This window comes from Chlorocebus sabaeus, unplaced genomic scaffold, assembly GCF_047675955.1.
Source record: "Chlorocebus sabaeus isolate Y175 unplaced genomic scaffold, mChlSab1.0.hap1 unalloc_scaffold_1238, whole genome shotgun sequence".
Lineage (NCBI taxonomy): Eukaryota > Metazoa > Chordata > Mammalia > Primates > Cercopithecidae > Chlorocebus > Chlorocebus sabaeus.
This window is the reverse complement of record NW_027327011.1, coordinates 1-23,929: the sequence shown is the minus strand read 5'-3', so window position 1 is coordinate 23,929 and position 23,929 is coordinate 1. Positions and strand designations below refer to the sequence as shown.

General features: G+C 45.1%; 1 long non-coding RNA gene across 1 annotated transcript; it reads right to left on the bottom strand.

Moving 5' to 3' along the window:
- Positions 1 to 2,820: 2,820 nt before the first annotated feature.
- Positions 2,821 to 23,293, bottom strand: LOC140711006 (uncharacterized). The gene is made up of 3 exons (XR_012092155.1): positions 23,057 to 23,293; positions 18,163 to 18,280; positions 2,821 to 6,560 (listed from the first exon to the last, which is right to left on the bottom strand). It is a non-coding gene; the product is annotated as an uncharacterized lncRNA (long non-coding RNA).
- Positions 23,294 to 23,929: the final 636 nt, after the last annotated feature.

Below are 23,929 nucleotides of genomic sequence, written 5' to 3'. Positions count from 1 at the left end.
CTCGCCAGACTTTTCACTATATAAGCATAATTAAGGCTTGACCTTTTGGTGATCAAACTCAATCTCCAGTCACCACTTCCCTCCCTGGAGGTCTTGGGGGATGGGGCTGAAATTTCTAACCCTCTAATCCTGGCTTGGTCTTTTCATTCTGAAGCTACTTAGGCCCTCTTCTTCCATCTCAAGCCCCTCAGAAGCCATCTCAGGCCCCTCAAAAGCCATCTCAGGGTTGGGCATGGTGGCTCACATCAGTAATCCCAGCACTTTGGGAGGCTGAGGCAGGCAGATAACTTAGGCCAGGAGTTCCAGACCAGCCTGGCCAACATGGGGAAACACTGTCTCTACCAAAAATACAAAAATTAGCCGGGCAGGTGGTGCGCACCTATAGTCCCAGCTACTCAGGAGGCTGAGGTACAATAATCACTTGAACTGGGAAGCGGAGGATACAGTGAGCTAAGATCACTCCACTGCACTTCAGCCTGGGCAATGAGTTTCTTTTGAGATGGTAAAAAATGTTCTGGAATTAGAGTGTGATGATGGTTGCACAAGTCTATAAATGTGTTAAAAATCACTGAACTTGGCTGGGCGTGGTGGCTCACGCTTATAAACCCAGCACTTTGGGAGGCCGAGGTGGGCAGATTACGTGAGGTCAAGAGTTTGAGACCAGCCTGGTCAACATGGTGAAACCCCATCTCTACTAAAAATACAAAAATTAGTTGGGCATTGTGGCACATGCCTGCAATCCCAGCTACTTGGGAGGCTGAGGCAGGAGATTCTCTTGAACCTGGGAGGTGGAGGTTGCTGTGAGCCAAGATTGCGCCATTGCACTCCAGCCTGGGCAACAAGAGCGAGTTTCCATCTCAAATACACAAACAAAAAACAAAATAAAACAAAAAACCACTGAACTTTAGCACTGTCCTGGGTTACAGAAAAAAATTAAAAACAAAACACAAACCCTCCACTGAACTGTACACTTTAAAGGGGTAAATTTTCTTTTTTTTTTCTTCCCCAAGATGAAGTCTTGCTCTGTCACTCAGGCTGGAGTGCAGTGGTGCAACCGCGGCTTACTGCAACCTCCGTCTCTTGGGTTCAAGCAATTATCCTGCCTCAGCCTCCTGAGTAGCTGGGATTATGGGTATGTGCCACCACACCCGGCTAATTTTTTTAATTTTTAGTAGAGATGGGGTTTCACCATGTTGGCCAGGCTGGTCTTGAACTCCTGACCTTGTCATCTGCCCACCTCGGCCTTCCAAAGTGCTGGGATTACAGGTGTGAGCCATCGCGCCCGGCCTAACGGGGTAAATTTTATGTAATCTGAATTAAATCTTCATAAAGGTGTTTAAAAATAAAAACCGGTAAGTAAAGGGCAAAATGAATACTCCTATATCCTACATGAGTCTTAATTCACCATTTTACTTTAGATTGACTTTTTAAACATTAATTCTAAAAGTAATGCAAATAGATTTTTAAAAAACTGTTGGTCAGGCACAATGCCTCATGCCTGTAATTCCAGCACTGTGGGAGACCAAGGCAGTAGCCTGAGGCCAGGAATTTGTGACCAGCCTGGACAACATAGCAAGACCCCTAGCTCTACAAAAAATAATAATAATAATTAGGGCATGGTGGTGCACACTTGTAGCCCTAGCTGCTCAGAAGGATCACTTGAGTGCAGGAGATCAAGGCTACAGTGAGCCATGGTCACACCACTGCACTCTAGCCTGGGGGGACAGAGGGAGACCCTGTATTAAAACAAAGAGAGAGAGAGTGGGGTGGGTAGTGGGGAGAGAAACGAAAGAAACAAAAAGAAAGAAAGGATGGCAGGAAGGGAGGGACAGAGGAAGGGATAGAAGGAGGAAGAAAAGCATTAAATATAAAAAAATAGAGAGGGTCAGGTGCGGTGGCTCAAGCCTACAATCCCAGCACTTTGGGAGGCTGACGCAGCTGGATCACCTGAGATCAGGAGTTCGAGACCAGCCTGGACAACATGGTGAAACCCCGTCTCTACTAAAAAATGCAAAAATTAGCCAGGCGTGGTGGCGCATGCTGTAGTCCTGGCAACAAGGGAGGCTGAGGCAGGAAAATCGCTTGCACCCAGGAGGTGGAGGTTGCAGTCAGCCAAGATCTCACCATTGCACTCCAGCCTGGGTGACAGAGCGAGACTCTGTCTCAAAAAACCAACATAAAAAAAAACCCCTTCTCCTTAATCATCCTTAGTTATTACTGACACTTCATTTTCATTACTTTTCTTTCTTTCTTTATTTTTTTGAGACAAGGTCTCGCTCTGACACCCAGGTTGGGGTGCAGTGGCCCAATCTTGACTCACCGCAGACTCGACTTCATGGGCTCAAGTGATCCTCCTGCCTCAGCTTCCCAAAGTGCTGGGACTACAGACATGAGCCACTGTGTCCGACTGTTTTCATTCCTTTCAAAGTGCCTTTTCACCAGTTCTCATTTTATCCAAGGAAAATTGAGCCTTCCTTTCTTCTTTGTATAGAAATTTTAGATACTCAGATATCTAGATGAGACCTGAGTATCTGTGCAACATGGTAGCTACTAAATACATGCAGCTATTTAATTTTTTTTTTTTTTTTTTGACAGAGTCTCGCTCTGTTGCCAGGCTGCAGTGCAGCGACCTGATCTCGGCTCACTGTAACCTCCACCTCCCGGGTTCAAGCGGTTCCCCCACCTCAGTCACCCAAGCAGCTGGGACTACAGGCGTGCACCACCACACCCAGCTAATTTTTGTATATATTTGTATTATTTAATTTTAAATTAATTATAATCTAATAAAGTAAAATATTCAATTTCTTGTTCACACTAGATACATCTTTTTCTTTTTTTTTTTTTTTTTTGAGATGGAGTCTTGTCCTGTGGCCCACTGCATTCCAGCCTGGACGACAAAGCAAGACCCTGTCTCAAAAACAAACAAAACAAAAAAAACTTCATTGCTAAAAAATGCTAATGATCATCTGAGCCTTCAACTAGTTATAATCTTTTTGCTGGTGGAGGATCTTGCCTTGATGTTAATGGCTGCTGACTGATCAGGGTAGTGATTGCTGAAGGTTAAGGTGGATGGAGCAATTTTTTTTCTTTTTCTTTTTTTTTTGAGATGGAGTCTCACTCTTGTCGCCCATGCTGGAGTGCAATGGTGTGATCTCAGCTCACTGCAACCTCCGCCTCCCAGGTTCAAGCGATTCTCCTGTCTCAGCCTCCCAAGTAGTTGAAAGGTGTAAGCCAGTGTACCCGGTCGCAACTTTTTTTTTTTTTTTTTTTGAGATGGAACTTCACTCTTATTGCCTAGGCTAGAGTACAATGGTGCAATCTCAGCTCACTGCAAACTCTGCCTCCCAGGTTCAAGTGATTCTTCTGCCTTGGCCTTCCAAGTAGCTGGGATTACAGGCATGTGCTACCATGGCCGGCTAATTTTTTGTATTTAGTAGACGCGGGGTTTTGCCATGTTGGCCAGGCTGGTCTCGAACTCCTGACCTCAGATGATCCACCCGCCTTGGCCTCCCAAAGTGCTAGGATTACAGGCGTGAGCCACTGCGCCTGGCCTGCAGTTTCTTAAAGACAACAGTGACGTCTGCTGCAGTGATTGACTTCCTTTCATTAAAGATTTCTCTATAGCATGTGATGCTATTTGATAGCATTTTACCCACAGTAGAACTTCTTTCAAAATTGGAGTCAATCCTCTTAAACCCTGTTGTTGTTTTATCAACTAAGTTTATGAAATATTTAAGGCCGGGCGCGGTGGCTCAAGCCTGTAATCCCAGCACTCTGGGAGGCCGAGATGGGCGGATCACGAGGTCAGGAGATTGAGACCATCCTGGTTAACATGGCGAAACCCCGCCTCTACTAAAAAATACAAAAAACTAGCCGGGGGAGGTGGCGGGCACCTGTAGTCCCAGCTATTCGGGAGGCTGAGGCAGGAGAATGGCGTAAACCTGGGAGGCGGAGCTTGCAGTGAGCTAAGATCTGGCCACTGCACTCCAGCCTGGGTGACAGAGCAAGACTCCGTCTCAAAAAAAAAAAAAAGAAAAAGAAAAAAAAAAGAAATATTTAAAATCCTTTGTTGTTGTTTCAATAATGTTCAAGCATCTTCACCAGGAGTAGATTCCATCTCAAGAAACCACCACATGAGCGTAGTGGCTCATGCCTGTAATCCCAGCACTTTGGGAGGCCGAGGCGGGTGGATCACCTGAGGTCAGGAGTTTGAGACCAGCCTGGCCAACATAGCGAAACCCCATCTCTGCTAAAAATACAAAAACTTAGCCGGGCATGGTGGCAGGTGCCTGTAATCCCAGCTGCTTGGTAGGCTAAGGCAAAATAATTGCTTGAACCAGGGAGACAGAGGTTGTAATGAGCCAAGATCGCACCATTGCACTCCAGCCTGAGCGGCAGAGCAAGACTCTGTCTCAAAATAAATAAATAAATAAATAAATAAATAAATAAAAATTACTCTTAGATCCATGGGCTACAGAATGGATGCTGTGTTAAGCAGTCATGAAAGTAACATTAATCTCCCTCCCTGTACGTGGCCATCAGAGCTCCTGGGTGACCAGGCGCATTGTCGATGAGAAGTAACATTTTAAAAGAATCTTTATTTCTGAACAGTAGGTCTCAACAACAGGCTGAAAATACTCAGTAAACCATGTTGTAAATAGGTATGCTGTCATCCAGGTGTTGTTGTTCCATTTATAGAGCATGGGCAGAGTAGACTTAGCATGATACTTCAGGGTCCTGGGATTTTTGGAATGGTAAATGAACACTGGCTTCAACTTAAAATCACCAGCTGCATTAGCCCCCGACAGATTCAGACTGTTCTTTGAAGTTTTGAAGGTAGGCACAGACTTCTCCTTTCTAGTTATGAAAGTCACAGATGACATCTTCTTTCAACGTGAGGTTGTTTTGTCTACATCGAAAATCTTTTTTATTGCTCATTTTTTGTTTGTTTTCTTTTGGAGACAGGGTCTTGCTCTGTTGCCCAGGCTGGAATGCAGTGGCATGATCATAGCTCACTGCAGTCTCAAAACCCTGGGCTCAGGCAATCCACTCACCTCAGCCTGCCAGGTAGCTAGGACTACAGGAAAATGCCACCACACCTGGCTAATTTTTTTATTTTTGTTAAGATTAAAAAATTGCCTTGCTATGTTGCTCAGGCTAGCCTCAAGCAATGCTCTCACCTCAGCCTCCCAAAGTGCTGGGATTAGACATTAGGCACTGTGCCTGGCCAAAAATCTGTTGTTTAGTATAGCCATCTTCATCAATGATCTGAGCTAGAGCTTCTGGATCACTTGCTGCAGCTTCTACATCAGCACTTACTGCTTCGCTTTGCACTTTTACATTATAGAGATGGCTTCTATCCTTAAACTTCACAAGCCAACCTCTGCGAGGTTCAAACTATTCTTCTGCAGCTTCCTCACCTTTCTCAGCCTTCATAGAATTGAGGAGAACTGAGGTCTTGCTCTGGATTAGGCTTTGGCTTAAGGGAATGTTGTAGCTAGTTTGATCTTCTATCCAGACTACTGAAACTTTCTCCCTATCAGCAGCAATAAGGCTGTTTCGCCTTTTTTTTTTTTTTTTTTTTTTTGAGACAGAGTCTCTCTTTGTTACCCAGGCTGGAATGCAGTGGCACAATCTCAGCTCACTGCAACCGTCACCTCCGGGGTTCAAGTGATTCTCTTGCCTCAGCTTCCCGAGTGGCTGGGATTACAAGTGTGCGCCACCACGCTCACCTAATTTTTGTATTTTCAGTAGAGACAGGGTTTCAACATGTTGGCCAGGCTGGTCTTGAGCTCCTGACCTCAGGTGATCCACCCACCTCAGCATCCCAAAGTGCTGGGATTACAGGCGTGAGCCACCACACCCAGCCTGTTTAGCTTTCTTATCATTTATTATCATTTATTTCTTATCATTTATGTGTTCACTGGAGTAGCACTTTTAATTTCCTTCGATAATTTTTCCTTTGCATTCACAATTTGGCTGTTTAGCACAAGAGGCTTAGCCTTTAGCCTCTCTCAGAGACTACTGTAGGGTTATTAATTGGTCAGATTTCAATGTTGTTGTGTCTAATTGAACCGGGAGGTGTAAGAAGAGGTAGATGGGAAATGGCTGGTCAGTAGAACAATCACAACACACAAATTTATATATTAAGGTCACTGTCATATGTGATCTTATATTTGTAGCACTCCAAAACCATTACAATAGTAACATCAAAGATTACTAATCACAGATCACCATAAAAAATACAATAATTAAAAAAAAGCTTTTTTTTTTTTTTTTTGAGACGGAGTCTCACTTTGTCTCCCAGGCTGGAGTGCAATGGCGTGATCTTGGCTCACCGCAACCTCTGCCTTCAGGGTTCAAGCGATTCTCCTGCCTCAGACTCCCGAGTAGCTGGGATTATAGGCCTGTGTCACCACACCCAGCTAATTTTGTATTTTTAGTAGAGATGGGGTTTCACCATGTTGGCCAGGCTGGTCTTGAGTTCCTGACCTCAGGAGATCCACCTGCCTTGGCCTCCCAAAGTGCTGGGATGACAGGTGTGAGCCACCACGCCTAGCCTGTAATGAAAAAGTTTTATATATTATGAGAATTACCAAAATGTGACACAGAGACATGAAGTGAGCAAATGCTTTTGGAAAAATGGTGCTAACAGACTTGCTTGATGCAGGGTTGCCATAAACCTTCAATACGTTTTTAAAAAAAAAATAAAAGAAAGAGAAAACCCTCATCATCTCTGAAGTTCAGTAAAGTGGGCCAGACACGGTGGCTCACGCTTATAATCCCAGCTACTTGGGAACCTGAGGCAGGAGAATCCTTGAACCAGAGAGTCGGAGGTTGTGGTGAGCCAAGATTGCATCACTGCACTCCAGTCTGGGCAACAAGAGCGAAACTCTTTCAAAAAAAAAAAAAAGGCCAGGTGCGGTGGCTTAAGCCTGTAATCCCAGCACTTTGTGGGGGCCGAGGCAGGCGGATCACTTGAGGTCAGGAGTCCGAGACCAGCCTGGCCAATGTGGTTGAAACAGTGTCTCTACCAAAAATACAAAAATTCGCTGTGCGTGGTTGCAGGCACCTGTAGTCCCAGCAACTTGGGAGGCTGATGCAGGAGAATCGATTGAATCCAGGAGGTGGAGGTTGCAGTGAGCCGAGATCACACCACTGTACTCCAGCCTGGGCAACAAGAGCGAAACTGTCTCAAAAGAAAAAAAAAAAAAGTTCAGTAAAGTGAAGTGCAATAAAGTAAGGTATGTCTGTGTATATTTTTACCTCTTCAATGTTTGAACCATGGGAATTTCACCTATTCAAAAAATATGTGTAAGTTTTGCTTTCAAGTCTACTGGTTTTATTAACTACATGTTTTTTGTTTTTTTGAGACAGTCTCGCTCTGTTGCCCAGGCTGGAGTGCAGTGGCACGATCTTGGCTCACTGCAATCTCCACCTCCCAGGTTCAAGAAATTCTCCTGCCTCAGCCTCCCAAGCAGCTGGGACTCAAGGCGCATGCCACCACGCCCAGATAATTTTTTGTATTTCAGCAGAAATGGGGTTTCACCATGTTGCCCAGGCTGGTCTCGAACTCCTGAGCTCAGGCAATCCACCACCTCAGCCTCCAGAAGTGCTAGGATTACAGGCGTGAGCCACCATGCCTGGCCAGCAATTACATGTTTTTATATATTTTTATTTATTTATTTATTTATTTTTTGAGACGAGTTTCACTCTGTCACCCAGGCTGTAGTGCAGTGGCATGATCTCGGCTCACTGCAAGCTCCGCCTCCCAGGTTCACGCCATTCTCCTGCCTCAGCCTCCCGAGTAGCTGGGACTACAGGAGCCTGCCACCACACCTGGCTAATTTTTTTGTTTTTGTATTTTTAGTAGAGACGGGGTTTCACCGTGTTAACCAAGATGGTCTCAATCTCCTGACCTCATGATCTGCCCGCCTTGGCCTCCCAAAGTGCTGGGATTACAGGCATGAGCCACCGCGCCCGGCTACATGTTTTTATAAATCCATTCAGTCAACTGTCTTCTTAGTGACTCTACAGTATATTCTTCTATTTCACAAATGGCGACACAATAGCTTTAGCAAAATATAAATCCTGGTTAAACCCAATTCACCATCAGGTTTATACCTTCTCCTGAGCAGGTAAACCTGACTAGAGAAAAAAACAACCCAGATGACTGATCTCATTTGATATTTACAACCACAGATGTCTGAATGACCTACTACATCTCCCTACTTAATTTACTCTACCATTCAGAGATAACTATTTTACACGTTCTCTCTCCACAAACCTCCCACACTCCTTCCCCAGTCCTTACATTTAGTTAATGATCTCCCCGTCCCTGTTTCACTGAAGAAGAAAAAAAAAAAAAGCATCAGAAGACAAAACTTACACAGTCCCACTACCATATCACTTATGAATTACAATCAGCTGTAAATAACAGACACAAACACACACTCAACAAAAGAAAATGAAAAATAGGCCTGGCGCGGTGGCTCAAGCCTGTAATCCCAGCACTTTGGGAGGCCGAGGCGGGTGGATCACGAGGTCAGGAGATCGAGACCATCCTGGCTAACACCGTGAAACCCCGTCTCTACTAAAAATACAAAAAACTAGCCGGGCGTGGTGGCGGGCGCCTGTAGTCCCAGCTACTCGGAGGCTGAGGCAGGAGAATGGCGTAAACCCGGGAGGCGGAGCTTGCAGTGAGCCGAGATCGCGCCACTGCACTCCAGCCTGGGTGACACAGCGAGACTCCGTCTCAAAAAAAAAAAAAAAAAAAAAGAAAATGAAAAATAGGAAAAAAGATTAGTGTGGCTTAAACAAAGTGTTTCATTTTCTCCCATAATAAGTCCAGGGGGAGGCAATCCAGGGCTTGTGTGACAGCTTCATGTTGTCATCAGGCACCTAGACTCTATCTTTCTCCATCCTTAGCGTATCATATGGCATAAGGTTGCTTTATTGTCATAAGAAGATTACTAGAACTCCATAGGACTCCAGCCATCTTGTCCATGTTCTAGGCAAAGAGGAAAAAAAAAAAAAGAGGCCGGGCGCGGTGGCTCAAGCCTGTAATCCCAGCACTTTGGGAGGCCGAGACGGGCGGATCACGAGGTCAGGAGATCGAGACCATCCTGGCTAACACGGTGAAACCCCGTCTCTACTAAAAACACAAAAAACTAGCCGGGCGTGGTGGTGGTCGCCTGTAGTCCCAGCTACTCGGGAGGCTGAGGCAGGAGAATGGCGTAAACCCGGGAGGCGGAGCTTGCAGTGAGCTGAGATCCGGCCACTGCACTCCAGACCGGGCGACAGAGCGAGACTCCGTCTCAAAAAAAAAAAAAAAAAAAAAAAACCTATCAATCCTGTTTTAGAAACTTTCTCAGAAGCCCCACCAAACAACTTCCACTAACATTTCACCAGAACTTAGTCACATGGACACCACCAGTTGGAACAGAAGCTGAGGACCCTGTTCCTAACGAAATCAGGGTTCTGTTACTAAGGAAGAGAGGGAGAATTAGGAGAGATAACCTATTTTGTTGTTCTTCTTTTTTAAAGATGAGGTTTTGCAGCCAGGCACAGTGGCTCACACCTGTAATCCCAGCACTTTCGGACGCTGAGGCAGGCAGATCACCTGAGGTTGGGAGTTCCAGACCAGCCTGACCAACATGGAGAAACCCCATCTCTACTAAAAATACAAAATTAGCCAGGCATGGTGGCACATGCCTGTAATCCCAGCTACTCGGGAGGCTGAGGCAGGAGAATCACTTGAACCTGGAGGTTGCAGTGAGCCGAGATCACGCCATGGTACTCCAGCCTGGGCAACAAGAGTGAAACTCCATCTCCAAAAAAAAAAAAAATGTTGCCCAGACTGGACTCAAACTCCTAGTCCCAAAGGATCCTCCTGCCTCAGCCTCCCGAGTTGTTGAAAGGCATCACTGTATGCCACCATCCCTGGCTGAAATTACCTATTTCCTGGTTCACTGGAGTGGAAGAGAAAAAAGGAAGTAATCAGAAGAGAAATTCTACAAGTTCCACCACTAAATCTAACTGCCAACCGATTAATCCCTCCTCGAATTCTGGCTTCCTCCTGTGTGTCAGCAGATGAACATTGTGCTCCTTTCCAAGGTGAACCCCTCCATGGTGCACTGGGCGCCTTCCCATTTCACTACTCTAAAGCTTTGCTCCTTTTCCTCACCACATGGATTTTACCTTTTGGTTTTTTTCTCATTAGCAAATAAATATGCTAAAATAGCTCCCACCTTAGAAACAAAAACAAAAACAAAACTCCTTCTTTTATTGAACATCTCTATCCAGCTCTCCTGGTTATTACTCTTCTTTCTAACCCCTTAAGGCAAAAATCCTCAAAAAAAGGTTTTAAATTCTCCTTCCTCCACTTCCTTGCCATGAATTCTCCCTTGAACTTACCCCAATAAGGCCTTAATTCATCCCTATTGCTCCACTGAAGCCACTCTTGTCCAGGTCACCACTGAAATCTAATAGCTGATTCTCAGACCCCATGTTACCCAGCCTCCCAGAAGGCAGTTCAGAAAGCATAGTTATCACCTGCTCCTGCTTGAAACACTTTCTTCATTTGGTTTCCAGAATATCAAACTCTTCATTATTTTCTTTCTTCTGTTTTTTTGGAAACACAGTCTCACTCTGTTACCCAGGCTGGAATGCAGTGGCACGATCATGACTTACTGTAACCTTCACCTCAAGGGCTCCTACGTCAGTCTCCCAAGTAACTGGTACCACAGGTGCACACCACCACGCCTGGCTAATTTTTGTATTTGTTGTAAAGAAGGGATCTCCCTATGTTGCCACAGCTGGTCTCCAACTCCTGGGCTCAAGCAATCCTCCCACCTTGGCCTCCCCAAGTGCTGGTGTTATAGGTGTGAACCACTGCACCCAGGCCATTATTATCTTCCAACATCACTGTCTGCTCCTTTTACTTTACACTACTAGATCCTCTTTCTAATTTTTATAAGCTGGAGTGCTCTGGGGTTCAGTCCTTGGACCTCTTCCTTTTTTTTTCAGACAGAGTCTCGCTCTGTTGCCCAGGCTGGAGTGCAGTGGTACAGTCTCAGCTCACCACAACCTCTGCCTCCCGGGTTCAAGCGATTCTCCTGCCTCAGCCTCCCGAGTAGCTGGGACTATAGGCGCATGCCACCATGCCCAGCTACATTTTGTAATTTTAGTAGAGACAGGGTTTCATTATGTTGGCCAGGCTTATCTTGAACTCCTGACTGTGATCCGCTCACCTAGTCTTCCCAAAGTGCTGGGATTACAGGCATGAGCCACCATGCCCAGTTGGATCTCACCTGTTCCCCAGGTGATCTTATCCACTTTCTATACTGATGACTTCTAAATTCATCTCCAACATGACCTCCCCTCTGCACTTTTTAACCAACTATTACTGCCTAATCAACATCTCTGCTTAGATTTAACTCACTGTATCTCAAACTTAACATGTCCAAAACTGAACTTATGATTATTTCCATTTCTCTATACCTCCTTTAGTATCCCCAGTATTGCTCAGACCAAAAATCTAGGGGTCATGATTGACTCCTCTCTTTCTTTCTCACAGCCAAAACTCATTAATAAATCCTGTCAGTTCTATCTTCAAAATACACTCAAAGGGCCGGACGTGGTGGCTCTTGCCTATAATCCCAGCACTTTGGGAGGCCAAGGCAGGCGGATCACGAGGTCAGGAAATCAAGAATGTCCTGGCTAACATGGTGAAACCTCACATCTACTAAAAATACCAAAAAAAAAAAAAAAAAAAAAAAAAAAAACATTAGCTGGGTGGGGTGGCACACGCCTATAGTCCCAGCTACTTGGGAGCCTGAGGCAGGAGAATCACTTGAACCCAGGAGGCGGAGATTGCAGTGACTCCACCACTGCGCTCCAACCTGGGCGACAGAGCAAGACTTCATCTCAAAAACAAAACAAAACAAAACAACTCACATTTCCACCACTTCTTACCAACTCAACAATATCACCATGATTCAAGCCACTATCACCTCTTGTTTGCATTACTGCCCATTCCCTTCTAGTTAGTCTTCTTTCTTCCACTCTTAACCTCCTGTGGTTTACTCTCACAAAAGCCAGAGCAATGCTCTTAAAATCTAAAATAGAACATGTCACACCTTTGCTCAAAACTATCTAATAGCTTCTCATCATTTTTAGAATAAAACACAAAATCTCTCCATGCCTAATAACACTATTACATGAGCTAGACCCTGGCTACCTCTCCAATCTCATTTCATAACACTCTCCCCCTCACTCACTACTCTACTCTGGCCTCATTGACCTTCTTGTTACTGCTTTGAAAAGATATACACATCCAGTTGCCAGTCCAGCATAAAAGAAGCTTGGAAGTCACCGCTCCATGATAACAACAAGTAAAAGCTGAACAAAGTAAAAAATCAACAGCTCCCTCTTTTTTAAACTGCTTCATGCAGAGCAGGGCTAAGTCATAGGCAGTGCATCCAGAGCTGCCAACAACTCTTTATAGATCTGTAGGAGAAACTAGGTCAAAAAAGTAAAGGAGGCTGGGCGTGGTGGCTCACGCCTGTAATCCCAGCACTTTGGGAGGCTGAGGCAGGTGGATCAAGAGGTCAGGAGATCAAGACCATCCTGGCTAACAGGGTCTCTACTAAAAATACAAAAAAGTTAGCCAGGCATGGTGGTGGGCACCTGTAATCCCAGCTAATCCAGTGGCTGAGGCACGAGAATTGTTTGAACCCGGAAGGTGGAGGCTGCAGTGAGCCGAGATGGCGCCATTGCACTCCATTCTGGGTGACAGAGCAAAACTGTTTAAAAAAGAAAAAAGAAAGAAAAATCACATAATCGTATCAACAGATGTAGAAGTAGCATCTGACAAAGTCCAACACTCATTCATGATAAACTCTCTTGGTAAACTAGGACAGAGGATAATTTTCTCGACTTGATCAAGAATATCTACAAAATCCCTACAGCTAACATAATACTTAAAAGTGAGAAATTAGAAGCTTTCCCACTAAGGTCAGGAACAGGCAAGCATGTCCCTTCTCACCACGCCAGCGAGACTTATTCTATTCACTGTTATATCAACTCAACACTTATAAAGAGTACCTGCCATGATAGGCTCCCAATAAATACTTGTCCAATAAATAAATAAATAAAAATAGACACCATATTGTTTTCTATATATTTAATACAATGGACATTTTCTAGTCTTTACCCTATTTAACCTGTAGCATTTGACACTGCAGCATTTGACACTGTACTTGCTCAAAACTCTACCTGGATTGTAAAACCCCCAGTTCTTCCTCTTTGATCATTCTTTCTCAGACTCCTTTTATTTGTTTGTTTGTTTATTTTTGAGATGGAGTCTCACTGAGCCGCCCAGGCTGGAGTGCAGTGGTGCGATCTCAGCTCACTGCAACCACTGTCTCCTGGGTTCAAGTGATTCTCCAGTTTCAGCCTCTTGAGTAGCTGGGATTACAGGCACCCGCCATCATACCCGGCAGCTTTAGGAGAGATGGGGTTTCAGCATGTCAGCATGTTGGCCAGGCTGGTCTTGAACTCCTGACCTCAGGTGATCCGCCTGCCTTGGCCTCCCAAAGTGCTAGGATTATAGGCATGAGCCACTGTGCCTGGCCCAGACTTTTTTTTTTTTGAGATAGAGTCTTGCTCTGTTACCCAGGCTGGAGTGCAGTGGCACAATCTCGGCTCACTGCAATCTCTGCCTCCCAGGTTCAAGCAATTCTCCTGCCTCAGCCTCCTAAGTAGCAGGGACTACAAGCACACGCCACCACACCTGGCTAATTTTTGTATTTTTTTAGTAGAGATGGGGTTTCATATGTTGGTCAGGATGGTCTCGATCTCCTGATCTTGTGATCCACCTGCCTCGGCCTTCCAAAATGCTGGGATTACAGGCGTGAGCCAACGTGCCCAGCCCCAGACTCCTTTTATAAGCTCATTTTCTCTACTTTAAATGTGATCATTCTTTCAATTCCTTACTAAGGCCAGGTCCTCTATCTACTTCAGGGTTCTCTATTAAGACCACCACTTTCAGCCAGGCATGGTGGCTCATGCCTATAATCCCAGCACTTTGGAAGGCTGAGGTGGGTGGAGGGTGGATCATGAGGTCAGGAGTTCAAGACCAGCCTGGCCAACATGGTGAAACCCTGTCTCCACTAAAAATTCAAAAATTAGCTGGGCCTGATGGCAAGCACCTGTAATTCCCAGCTACTTGGGAGGCTAAGGCAGGAGAATTGCTTGAACCCAGGTGGTAGAGGTTGCAGTGAGCCAAGATTACACCACTGCACTCCAGCCTGGGTGAGAATGAGATTCCGTATCAAAAAAAAAAAAGGAAAGAGAAAGAAAGGAAGGAAGGAAGGGAGGGAGGGAGGAAGGGAAGAAAGGAAGAAAGGAAGAAAGGAAGAAAGGAAGAAAGGAAGAAAGGAAGAAAGGAAGAGAAGGAAGGAAGGAAGGAAGGAAGAAAGAAAGAAAGAAAGAAAGAAAGAAAGAAAGAAAGAAAGAAAGAAAGAAAGAAAGAAAGAAAGAAAGAAAGAGAGAAAGAGAAAGAAGAAAAGAAGGAAAGAAAAAGAAAAAAGAGAAAAACACCACAAAAAAAAAGAAAGAAAAGCACCACTTTCCTAGTGCTACACATTCCCCCTGAGTTGTCTTACCCATTCCCATAGTTTAATTACCATTTTCATACTGAAGGTTCAAAATCTGTATCTCTCTCCCCTCTCCATATCTGTAAGCATGTTTGCCTGACATCTCTAAGCATATGTACTATAGACATTTAAACCTCAAAATGTGTTAAAAACTGACCTTTTCTTACTTCCCGCCCATTTCTTTCTTCAATAATTTGATCTCAGTGAAAAGCACCACGATTCACTCAGTTATTTAAATGAGAAACCTTTGCCGGGTGCAGTGGTTCACACTTGTAATCCCAGCACTTTAGGAGGCCGAGGTGGGCGGATAGCTTGAGGTCAGGAGTTCGAGAACCCCCTGGCCAACATGGTGAAACTCGGTCTCTACTAAAAATACAAAAATTAACCAGGTGTGGTGGCACACATCTGTAATCCCAGCTACCTGGGAGGCTGAGGCAGGAGAATCACTTGAACCCGGGAGGCAGAGGTTGTGGTGAGCTGAGATTGTGCCACTGCACTGCAGCCTGGGCAACAGAGTGAGACTCTGTCTCAAAAACAAATAAATAAATAAATGAGAAACCTACAAAATAACCTCCATTCCTAACTTTACCTCACATCCCATATCCAATCAATCACAAAGTTCAATATTCAACTTTTTAAAAATTACATATTAAGCACCTACTATGTGTCAGGTATTGTTCTTGTCTCTAGGGATAAAGTCTGCTTGCGTTGGCTTACATTATAAGGACATTTACTATTTCCTTTATTCATTAATATTTATTTAGTTTCCTTAATTTATTATTTAATTAATAAATGTGGAGATAAGTTGGTTTTAAGGTTGGGTCGATAGCTTCACAATATCAGACCACTGCACTGAACTGGCATCTTTATGATTCTCTTTGCATTAGACCCTCAAGGTCTTAAGTTGGCTCTAGGCATCGTATCTTCAAAGAACATTTCCAAAGCAGAAAGCAAAGGGAGAGGGGTGAAACAAAAGGGATTTCCTCAAGGGGGTAATCTCTTTTTATCAGAGAAGAAAACCATTCCCAGAAACTCCTCAGCTGACTTGCCTCTTTATGTCCCGTTGGTCAGAATCGGCTCCAATGATGAAGGAAACTGAAAAAGCAAGTATCTGGCAAAGGGAAACAAGGTTGCATTAATGTGTCCCCGGGGACCGAGCCCAGGAATACCCTTTAAACAGTGGCAGTTTAAAGGAGGTTCTCTTAGCAAGGAGGAATGGAAGAAGGTGGTTTTTGAAAGGGCAACCAAGATTGACTTCCGCAAAAAGAGACATGGAGTTTACAGAAAAGAAGAAACTTTAAACAAGTAAATAAATGTACAAACAAGGTAATATCAGATTCTGTAAGAGCTGTGAAATAAGAGTGGTGTGATAAAAAGTGGTGGCCATATTTTGAAAGTAAATTGATAACATTAACTAATGGGACTGAATGTATGAGAAAAAGGTGATTCCAAGTTGATACTGATTCCCATTCATAAATGAAGCTCGAGAAAGATAATTAAGGGTCTGAGGTCATACCACTATTAACTGACAAAGCTAGAATTGAATCTAGTCCTATCTGACACCACCAAAGTCAATTTTCTATTTCCCCCCTCCCTTTTTTTTTTGTTTGAGACAGAGTCTCACTCTGTCACCCCGGCTGGAGTGCAATAGCATGATCTCTGCTCACTGCAACCTCCACCTCCTGGGTTCAAGTGATTCTCATGCCTTGGCTTCCCAAGTAGCTGGGATTACAGGCACGTGCCACCAGGGCCAACTAATTTTTGTATTTTTAGTAGACGGGGTTTCGCCATGTTGGCCAGGCTGATCTACTACTGGCCTCAAGTGATCTACCTGCCTCGGCCTCCCAGAGTGCTGGGATTATAGGCCTGAGCCACTGCACCCATCCCAAAGTCAATTTTCTTTCCCCAATACCATCTATCTGTGGAAAAGCAGATGTAAATTTGTAACACTGGGATGAATAAGAATGAAGGTCAAGTATTTAAAAATAGTTAACACTTGGTAAATTGTTGCCATTTGTTACTTTACTTGTACAACTAGTGAAATGAACAAAATATTTTGTAAACTTCTGTGTCTAAACCACACTATGGAAACTATCAAAAACAGTTACCCACTGCTTAGAACAGTAGCAAATGGCCATGATATTATGTAGCAAAAAACGAGATTAACTCTAATTGCATCACAGGGTTTCCCACTACACCAAAGACTCAAAGTAAACAGTTACAGGCCTGAAAGAGTACAACAAAAGAAAGGCTTATATAATCAATTAAAATGTGCAGACAGACTGGGCCCAGTGGCCTGTACTGCAATCTCAGCAGTTTGGGAGGCCAAGGTGGGAGAATCGATTGAGCCCAGGAGTTCGAGACCAGCCTGGGTAACATAATGAGACTCCACCTCTACAAAAATAAAAAATTAGCCAGGCAAAGTGGTCCTTGCCTCTAGTCCCAGCTACTGAGAAGGCTGAGGTGTGAGGATCACTTGAGCCTGGGAGGTGGAGGCTGCAGTGAGCCATGATCATACCACTGTAGTCCAGCCTAGGCGACAGAGTGAGACCCTGTCTTGGGGGAGGAAAAAAAATGTCAAGACAGTAAATACAACTGTGTTTATGTTCCAGACGTAGACAACTACTATTTACTCGTGTGTGTGTGTGTGCATGTGTGTGTGTGCGTATAGGTATGTATAATAAATAGAGGCCGAGCATGGTGGCTCATGCCTATAATTAATCCCAGCACTTTGAGGCCAAGGCAGGTGGATCACTTAAGGTCAGGAGTTCAAGACCAGCCTGGCCAACATTGTGAAACCCCGTCTCTACTAAATTACAAAAATTAGCTGGGTGATGGTGGCGCACATCTGTAATTCCAGCTACTAGGGAGGCTGAGGTGGGAGAATCACTTGAACCTGGCAGGCTGAGGCTGCAGTGAGCTGAGATGGCATCACTGCACTCCAACCTGAGCGATAGAGCAAGACTCTGTCTCAAAAAGAAAACAACAACAACAACAACAAAGGCTGGGGGCGGTGATTCACGCCTGTACTCCCAGCACTTTGGGAGGCCAAGGCGGGCGGATCACCAGGTCAGGAGTATGAGACCAGCCTGGCCAATATGGTGAAACCCCATCTCTACTAAAAATATAAAAAATAGGCTGGGCACAGTGGCTCATGCCTTTAATCTCAGCACTTTGGGAGGCCAAGGTGGGCAGATCACCTGAGGTTGGGAGTTTGAGACCAGCCTGACCAACATGGAGAAACCCTGTCTCTACTAAAAATACAAATACAAAAAGTTAGCTGGGCGTGGTGGCGCATGCCTATAATCCCAGCTACTCGGGACACTGTGGCAGGAGAATCGCTTGAACCTGGGAGGTGGAGGTTGCAGTGAGCTGAGATTACGCGCCATTGCACTCCAGCCTGGGCAACAAGAGCGAAACTCTGTCTCAAAAAAAAATATATATATATATATAGATTGATAGACAGATAGATGTAAAATTAGTAAGGCGTGGTGGCGCATACCTGTTGTCGCAGTTACTCGCGAGGCTGAGGCAGGAGAATCACTTAAACCTGGGAGGCGGAGGTTGCAGTGAGCCGAGATCATGCTGCTGCACTCCAGCCTGGGAGACAGAGCGAGACGCTGTCTCAAACAAACAAAACAAATAGACCTATGTAGGTTAAGTATGGATTTAAAAAAAAGTCAGACTTTCCTGTCAGGTAATAAAGAGGAGGCAGACTGGGCATGGTGGCTCATGCCTATAATCCTAGCACTTTGGGAAGCCAAGGCGGGCAAATCACTTGAGGCCAGGAGTTCGAGACCAGCCGGGGCAACATGGCAAAACCCTGTTTCTACTAAAAATATAAAAAATAGCCAGGTGTCGTGGCGCATGCCTGTAATCCCAGGTACTTGGGAGGCTGAGCCACAAGAACTGCTTGAACTCATAAGGCAGAGGTTTCAGTGAACTGAGATTATCACTGCACTCCAGCCTGTGCAACAAAGCAAGGCTCTGTCTCAAAAAAGAAACCAAAAAAAAAAAAAAAAAAAAAAAAAAACAAGAAAAAATAAAGAAAGAAAAGGAAAAAGAGGCAAAATAAATTTATCATTATTCAATATTCTTCTGGCATAAAAATGTTTACAGTTGGGTGTGATGGCTCATGCCTATAATCCCAGCACTTTGCGAGGCTGAGGCAGGCAGATTACATTGGTCCAGGAGTTTGAGACCAGCCTGGGCAATGTGGAAAAACCCCATCTCTACAAAAAAAAAGAAAAAAAAAAAAACAACCATATATATAAAACTACCCGGGTGTGGTGGCACGTCTATGGTCGCATTCACTCAAGAGGCTGAGATGGAAAGATCCCTTAAATTCCAGAGGTGGAGGCTGCAGTGAGTTGAGTTCCCACCAACGCACTCACTCCAGCCTAGGCAACAGAGCAAGAGAGACCCTGTTCCAGACAAAAAAAAAAAAAAAAAAGTTAGGGAAACACAAGTATAGGGGAGCCAGGCCAGGCGCAGTGGCTCACGCCTGTAATCCCAGCACTTTGAGAAGCTGAGGTGGGCGGATCACGAGGTCAGGAGATCAAGACCATCCTGGCTAACACAGTGAAACCCCATCTCTACTAAAAATACAAAAAATTAGCCGGGTGTGGTGGCGGGCGCCTTGAGGCAGAAGAATGGCGTAAATCCAGGAGGCGGAGCTTGCAGTGAGCCGAGATTGCGCCACTGCACTCCAGCCTGGGCGACAGAGCCAGACTCCATCTCAAAAAAAAATAATAATCAATTCCATCTTAAAACTAGCAAGGTACATTTCTTGCCAGTCACGATCCATGGTCATAAGATGTTTACAGCTAAGGAAGCAGTTTTTTGGTTTTTTTTGGTTTTTTTTTTTGAGACAGAGTTTCACTCTTGTCACCCAGGCTGGAGTGCAATAGCGCGATCTCAGTTCACTGCAACCTCTACCTCCAGGGCTCAATTGATTCTCCTGCCTCAGCCTCCCAAGTAGCTGGGATTACAGGAGCCTGCCACCACACCCGATTAATTACTGTATTTTTAGTAGAGATGGGGTTTCACCATGCTAGCCAAGGTGGTCTTGAACTCCTGACCTCAGGTGATTCACCTGCCTCCGCCTCCAAAGTGCTGGGATTACAGGTGTGAGCCACCACGCCCGGCAGGAAGCAGCTTAATAATGTCTGCAAGGAGAGTTTGAGATCAATCTGGGAAACATGGCTGTCCTCTACAAAAATACAAACATTTCCTGGGCACCTGTAGTCCTAGCTACTTGGGAGGCTGAGGTAGGAGGACTGCTTCAGCCAGGAGGTCAAGGCTGCAGTGAGCTGTGATCATACCACTGCTCTCCATCTCCAACGTAGGCTACAGAGCAAGACAATGTCTCAAAAACAAAACAAAAAGACTCCTATAAAAGTAGAGTTTAGACAAGGCTTGGTAGTTCAGGCCTATAATCTCAGTACTTTGGGGGGCCAAGGCTGGAGAATCGCTCGAGGCCAGGAGTTCAGACAAGCCTGGCCAACATAGCAAGACCCCATCTGGGAAAAAAAAAAAAACCAGAAAAAGGAAAAAAAGCACCCTCTGAGTATCAGTTGGTTTTTACTCTTCCTAGGACTTTTGATCACTATCTTGTTATTATTAATCTTTTGCCCTTGCTTGTTTAACCTCTTGAAGTTTGTGTCTACTAGATTACAACAATCCAACATAAAGAGGATGCTGGCACAAGGCTTCCAATCCATACCAACTTCTGACCTGGGAAATAAAGACATATTGCCTTTAGGTCCCTCAGATCAGGCATCCAAAGATTTTTACTTCTTCAGTACTGGGGAGGGCTATGCCCATTGAATCATCAGAACATTGCAGGGCGTGCAGATCACAAGGTCAATAAAGACATATTGCCTTTAGGTCCCTCAGATCAGGCATCCAAAGATTTTTACTTCTTCAGTACTGGGGAGGGCTATGCCCATTGAATCATCAGAACATTGCAGGGCGTGCAGATCACAAGGTCAAGAGAACGAGATCATCCTGGCCAACAAGGTGAAACCCTGTCTCTACTACAAATACAAAAATTAGCTGGGCGTGGTGGCATGTGCCTATAGTCCCAGCTGCTCAGGAGGCTGAGAAGGGAGAATTGCTTGAACCGGGAGGCAAAGGTTGCAGTGAGCTGAGATCGCTGCCACTGCACTCCAGCATGGCGACAGAGCAAGACTCCATCTCAAAAAAACCCTAGGGCTAGGGTAACACAATTTCAAAATCAATTCCAAATTTAAACTAGCAAAGCATATTCCTTACCAGATACAACCTGTGGTCATAAGATGTTTACAGCTAAGGAAGCAGTTTAATAATGCCAGCAAGGGACCAGGCATGGTGGCTCATGCCCATAATCCCAGCGGATCATGAGGTCAAGAGATCGAGACCATCCTGGCTAACACGGCGAAACCCCGTCTCTACTAAAAATACAAAAAATTAGCCGGGTGTGGTGGCAGGTGCCTGTAGTCCCAGCTACTAGGGAGGCTAAGGCAGGAGAATGGCGTGAACCTGGGAGGCGGAGTTCGCAGTGTGCCACTGCACTCCAGCTTGGGTGACAGAGCAAGACTCCATCTCAACAACAACAACAACAACAAAAAAAAAAAAGCTGGCAAGGACAAATTCCTATGACAACAAAATGTTCAGATGTCCCAATATCACATAACAATTCCCCCCCCCTTTTTTTTTTGGAGATGGAGTTTCGGTCAAAAAAATAAAATGAAATAAAAAGAAGTTCTCTTTTAGTTTGATTACTCTCTGAAACCTGAGGTATAATCAAGACCTTAAAAAAAAAAAAAAAGAAAAAAAAAAAGGCCCTCAAATACTTCCTCATTCACAACAGGGAATACACAGATAAAAGCTAATAGTTTTAGGAAGGAAGGTATCTGGGGAGACATATAGGCCCCTGGGAGGAAATCCCTGAAGTGGTGGCTCTGATAATCTGCAGAGAGCTAGAAGGGAGGTTCTCCCCTCCCCTAGAAAAATCTATCCCAAGACCATAAACTACATTGCTAATCCTTGGAAATACATAAAGTGGTTAGGGTTAAAGGGTGGCTTCAAAATGGTTCTAGCAGAAACCTATTGCGTTACTAAACTATTCAAATCATTTGCCCAGAGATAGCTTTTCTGGATAAAATAGCTTTATCCAGAGCCTACAGCAAAATGGAGTTCAGCAGGGTGGTTCCCTAACATTCATTCTTCCCGTTAAAGCAAGCTTATGATTTTCAGATTCGTTTTAAGAATAAGAGTGGGGGTGGTCCGATGATAGTGGGTTATCAGAACTTATTAATATTAGTGTCACTAAAATTAGTATACCATCCCTCACTGCTAAAATTGACAGGCTTTTTTTTTTTTTTTAAGAATAAGAAGAGGAACAAAATAAGTGAGAACAATATTCAAATATATTCCTGCCTCCTCTACCCAGTAGGAAAAATGTGTGCAAATTTGGATTTTGAATCAAATGCCTTTAACAAGACTACCAAAACTATCAGAAATAAACAAGAACCTCTTGGTCTGCAGGTCAGGTTCAGATGGGTGGAGACACACATATATAGACATACACATACATAACTCCTTACAACATACACTTATTAACCACATAAATTTGCTATTTGTCTGAAATTCGGTGCGAAGGATGAAGGCTGCACCAAATTTTAATAGGCTAATAACCGAATATGAACTATGAATTTTTAGTGTTTTAGGTTTAACCTTTTTGTTCCTCCTATACTGGGCAGATATTCTGAATAGTAACATCAATACGTTTCGGCTAGGACCATTTTAAAGCCACATTTTAAACCTAACCACCTTCTGCATTTCCAAGGATTAGCAATGTGGTTTATCGTCTTGAAATAGATTTTCCAGGGGCGGGGCGGAGGGAGACCTAGTCTACTCCTATAATGTGGGCCTCCAAGTACTAAGCTATAACCAATTGATGTATCTTGACACAAGGCCAAGCAGTCTTATTTACAAAACTCTTAAGTTGCACAAGGAATCTCTACTTCCTAACATCCTTCAGTGTCAATTTATTTCCTCCCTATCCAACTATTTCCTCACTTCTTCAACTCAGCTACCACCACTGAAATGTGTTTTTAAATCTCCTTTTCAAAAAGCCCCTACGACTGTTCCATAAAATTGATGGCTTAGATCTAAAATTGGGGCCTACTTTGCCCTTTTAACAGCTTCAATGTTAAATGCTTGGGCACTCTTCGAATGACTGAATATCTACTTGCTTTCAGCATTTGGTACTCTTACTTTGGAGAACAAGTCATTACAGTAAACCATGTACACCTATTCGGTTTTCTAAAGCTCGCGTTTTTCACATTATCAGGTAAGTACAGAATGCACTGCCTTAAAAGGAACTGCGAAAATAAAAAGGCAAAACTCACTGACAAACTGTGGCAACACGAAATTAATCAGCTGAGCTATCCGAACCACAACTTTCTGCATTTCACGGTGCTTCGTCTTTCAAATTGTATGGCTCGCTCAAGTCCTAGGCTTCCTCCGAATTAAGTCAAGCCTCGTCACCCATTCCCTGATCGGTGTCTTTCCGACTCGCGCCCGCCCCTCGCCAGGCCCTCGCAGCCATGCGCCGCACACTGCAGCACTGGCGCGCGCGGCCCGCAGGCGCGGCGGACCCCGCCCTGCGGCCGCGCGAAGGGAGGGGGCTCGGGGCCCGGAACCCGCCTCTGCGGCGGCCAGGCCGGGCGCCCAGTGGGCGCACGGGGCCGGAGGAGGGGCCCGCGGCCGCAACACCGCCTGTGCCCGCCCCCTCTCCAAACCCGCTACTTAAGAGGCTCCAGCGCCGGCCCCGCCCCAGTGCGTTACTTACCTCGACTCTTAGCTTGTCGGGGACGGTAACCGGGACCCGGTGTCTACTCCTGCCGCCTTCGCCTCCTAATCCCTAGCCACTATGGTGAGTGAGCCGCGCGGCTCCCGGCTGCTTTCAGGGAAGCAGGGAAAAGCGAGCCGGCGGGGCACGGGGGCCCTGTATACAGCCGGGGAGGTCTGGTTCCAGAGCCGTCCGTTTGGAGGGCGGAAAACAAGGCGAGAGGCCCGGGCGGGAGTGGTGAGACCTCGGTGTGTGTAAATAGCTGGGGCCCGGAAAGGTCGAGGGGCGCCAGGATTTCTTATCGGACTCTGGAAGGGATGAGGGGGTCCGGCTGCCTTCTGCCGTATCCGGAGCTCTCTTTCAGCGCGTAACTCTGTACTGGGAGCGGTCCCTCGAGTCCCCGCAGTCCTTTCCAGCGCATGCCCTTCCC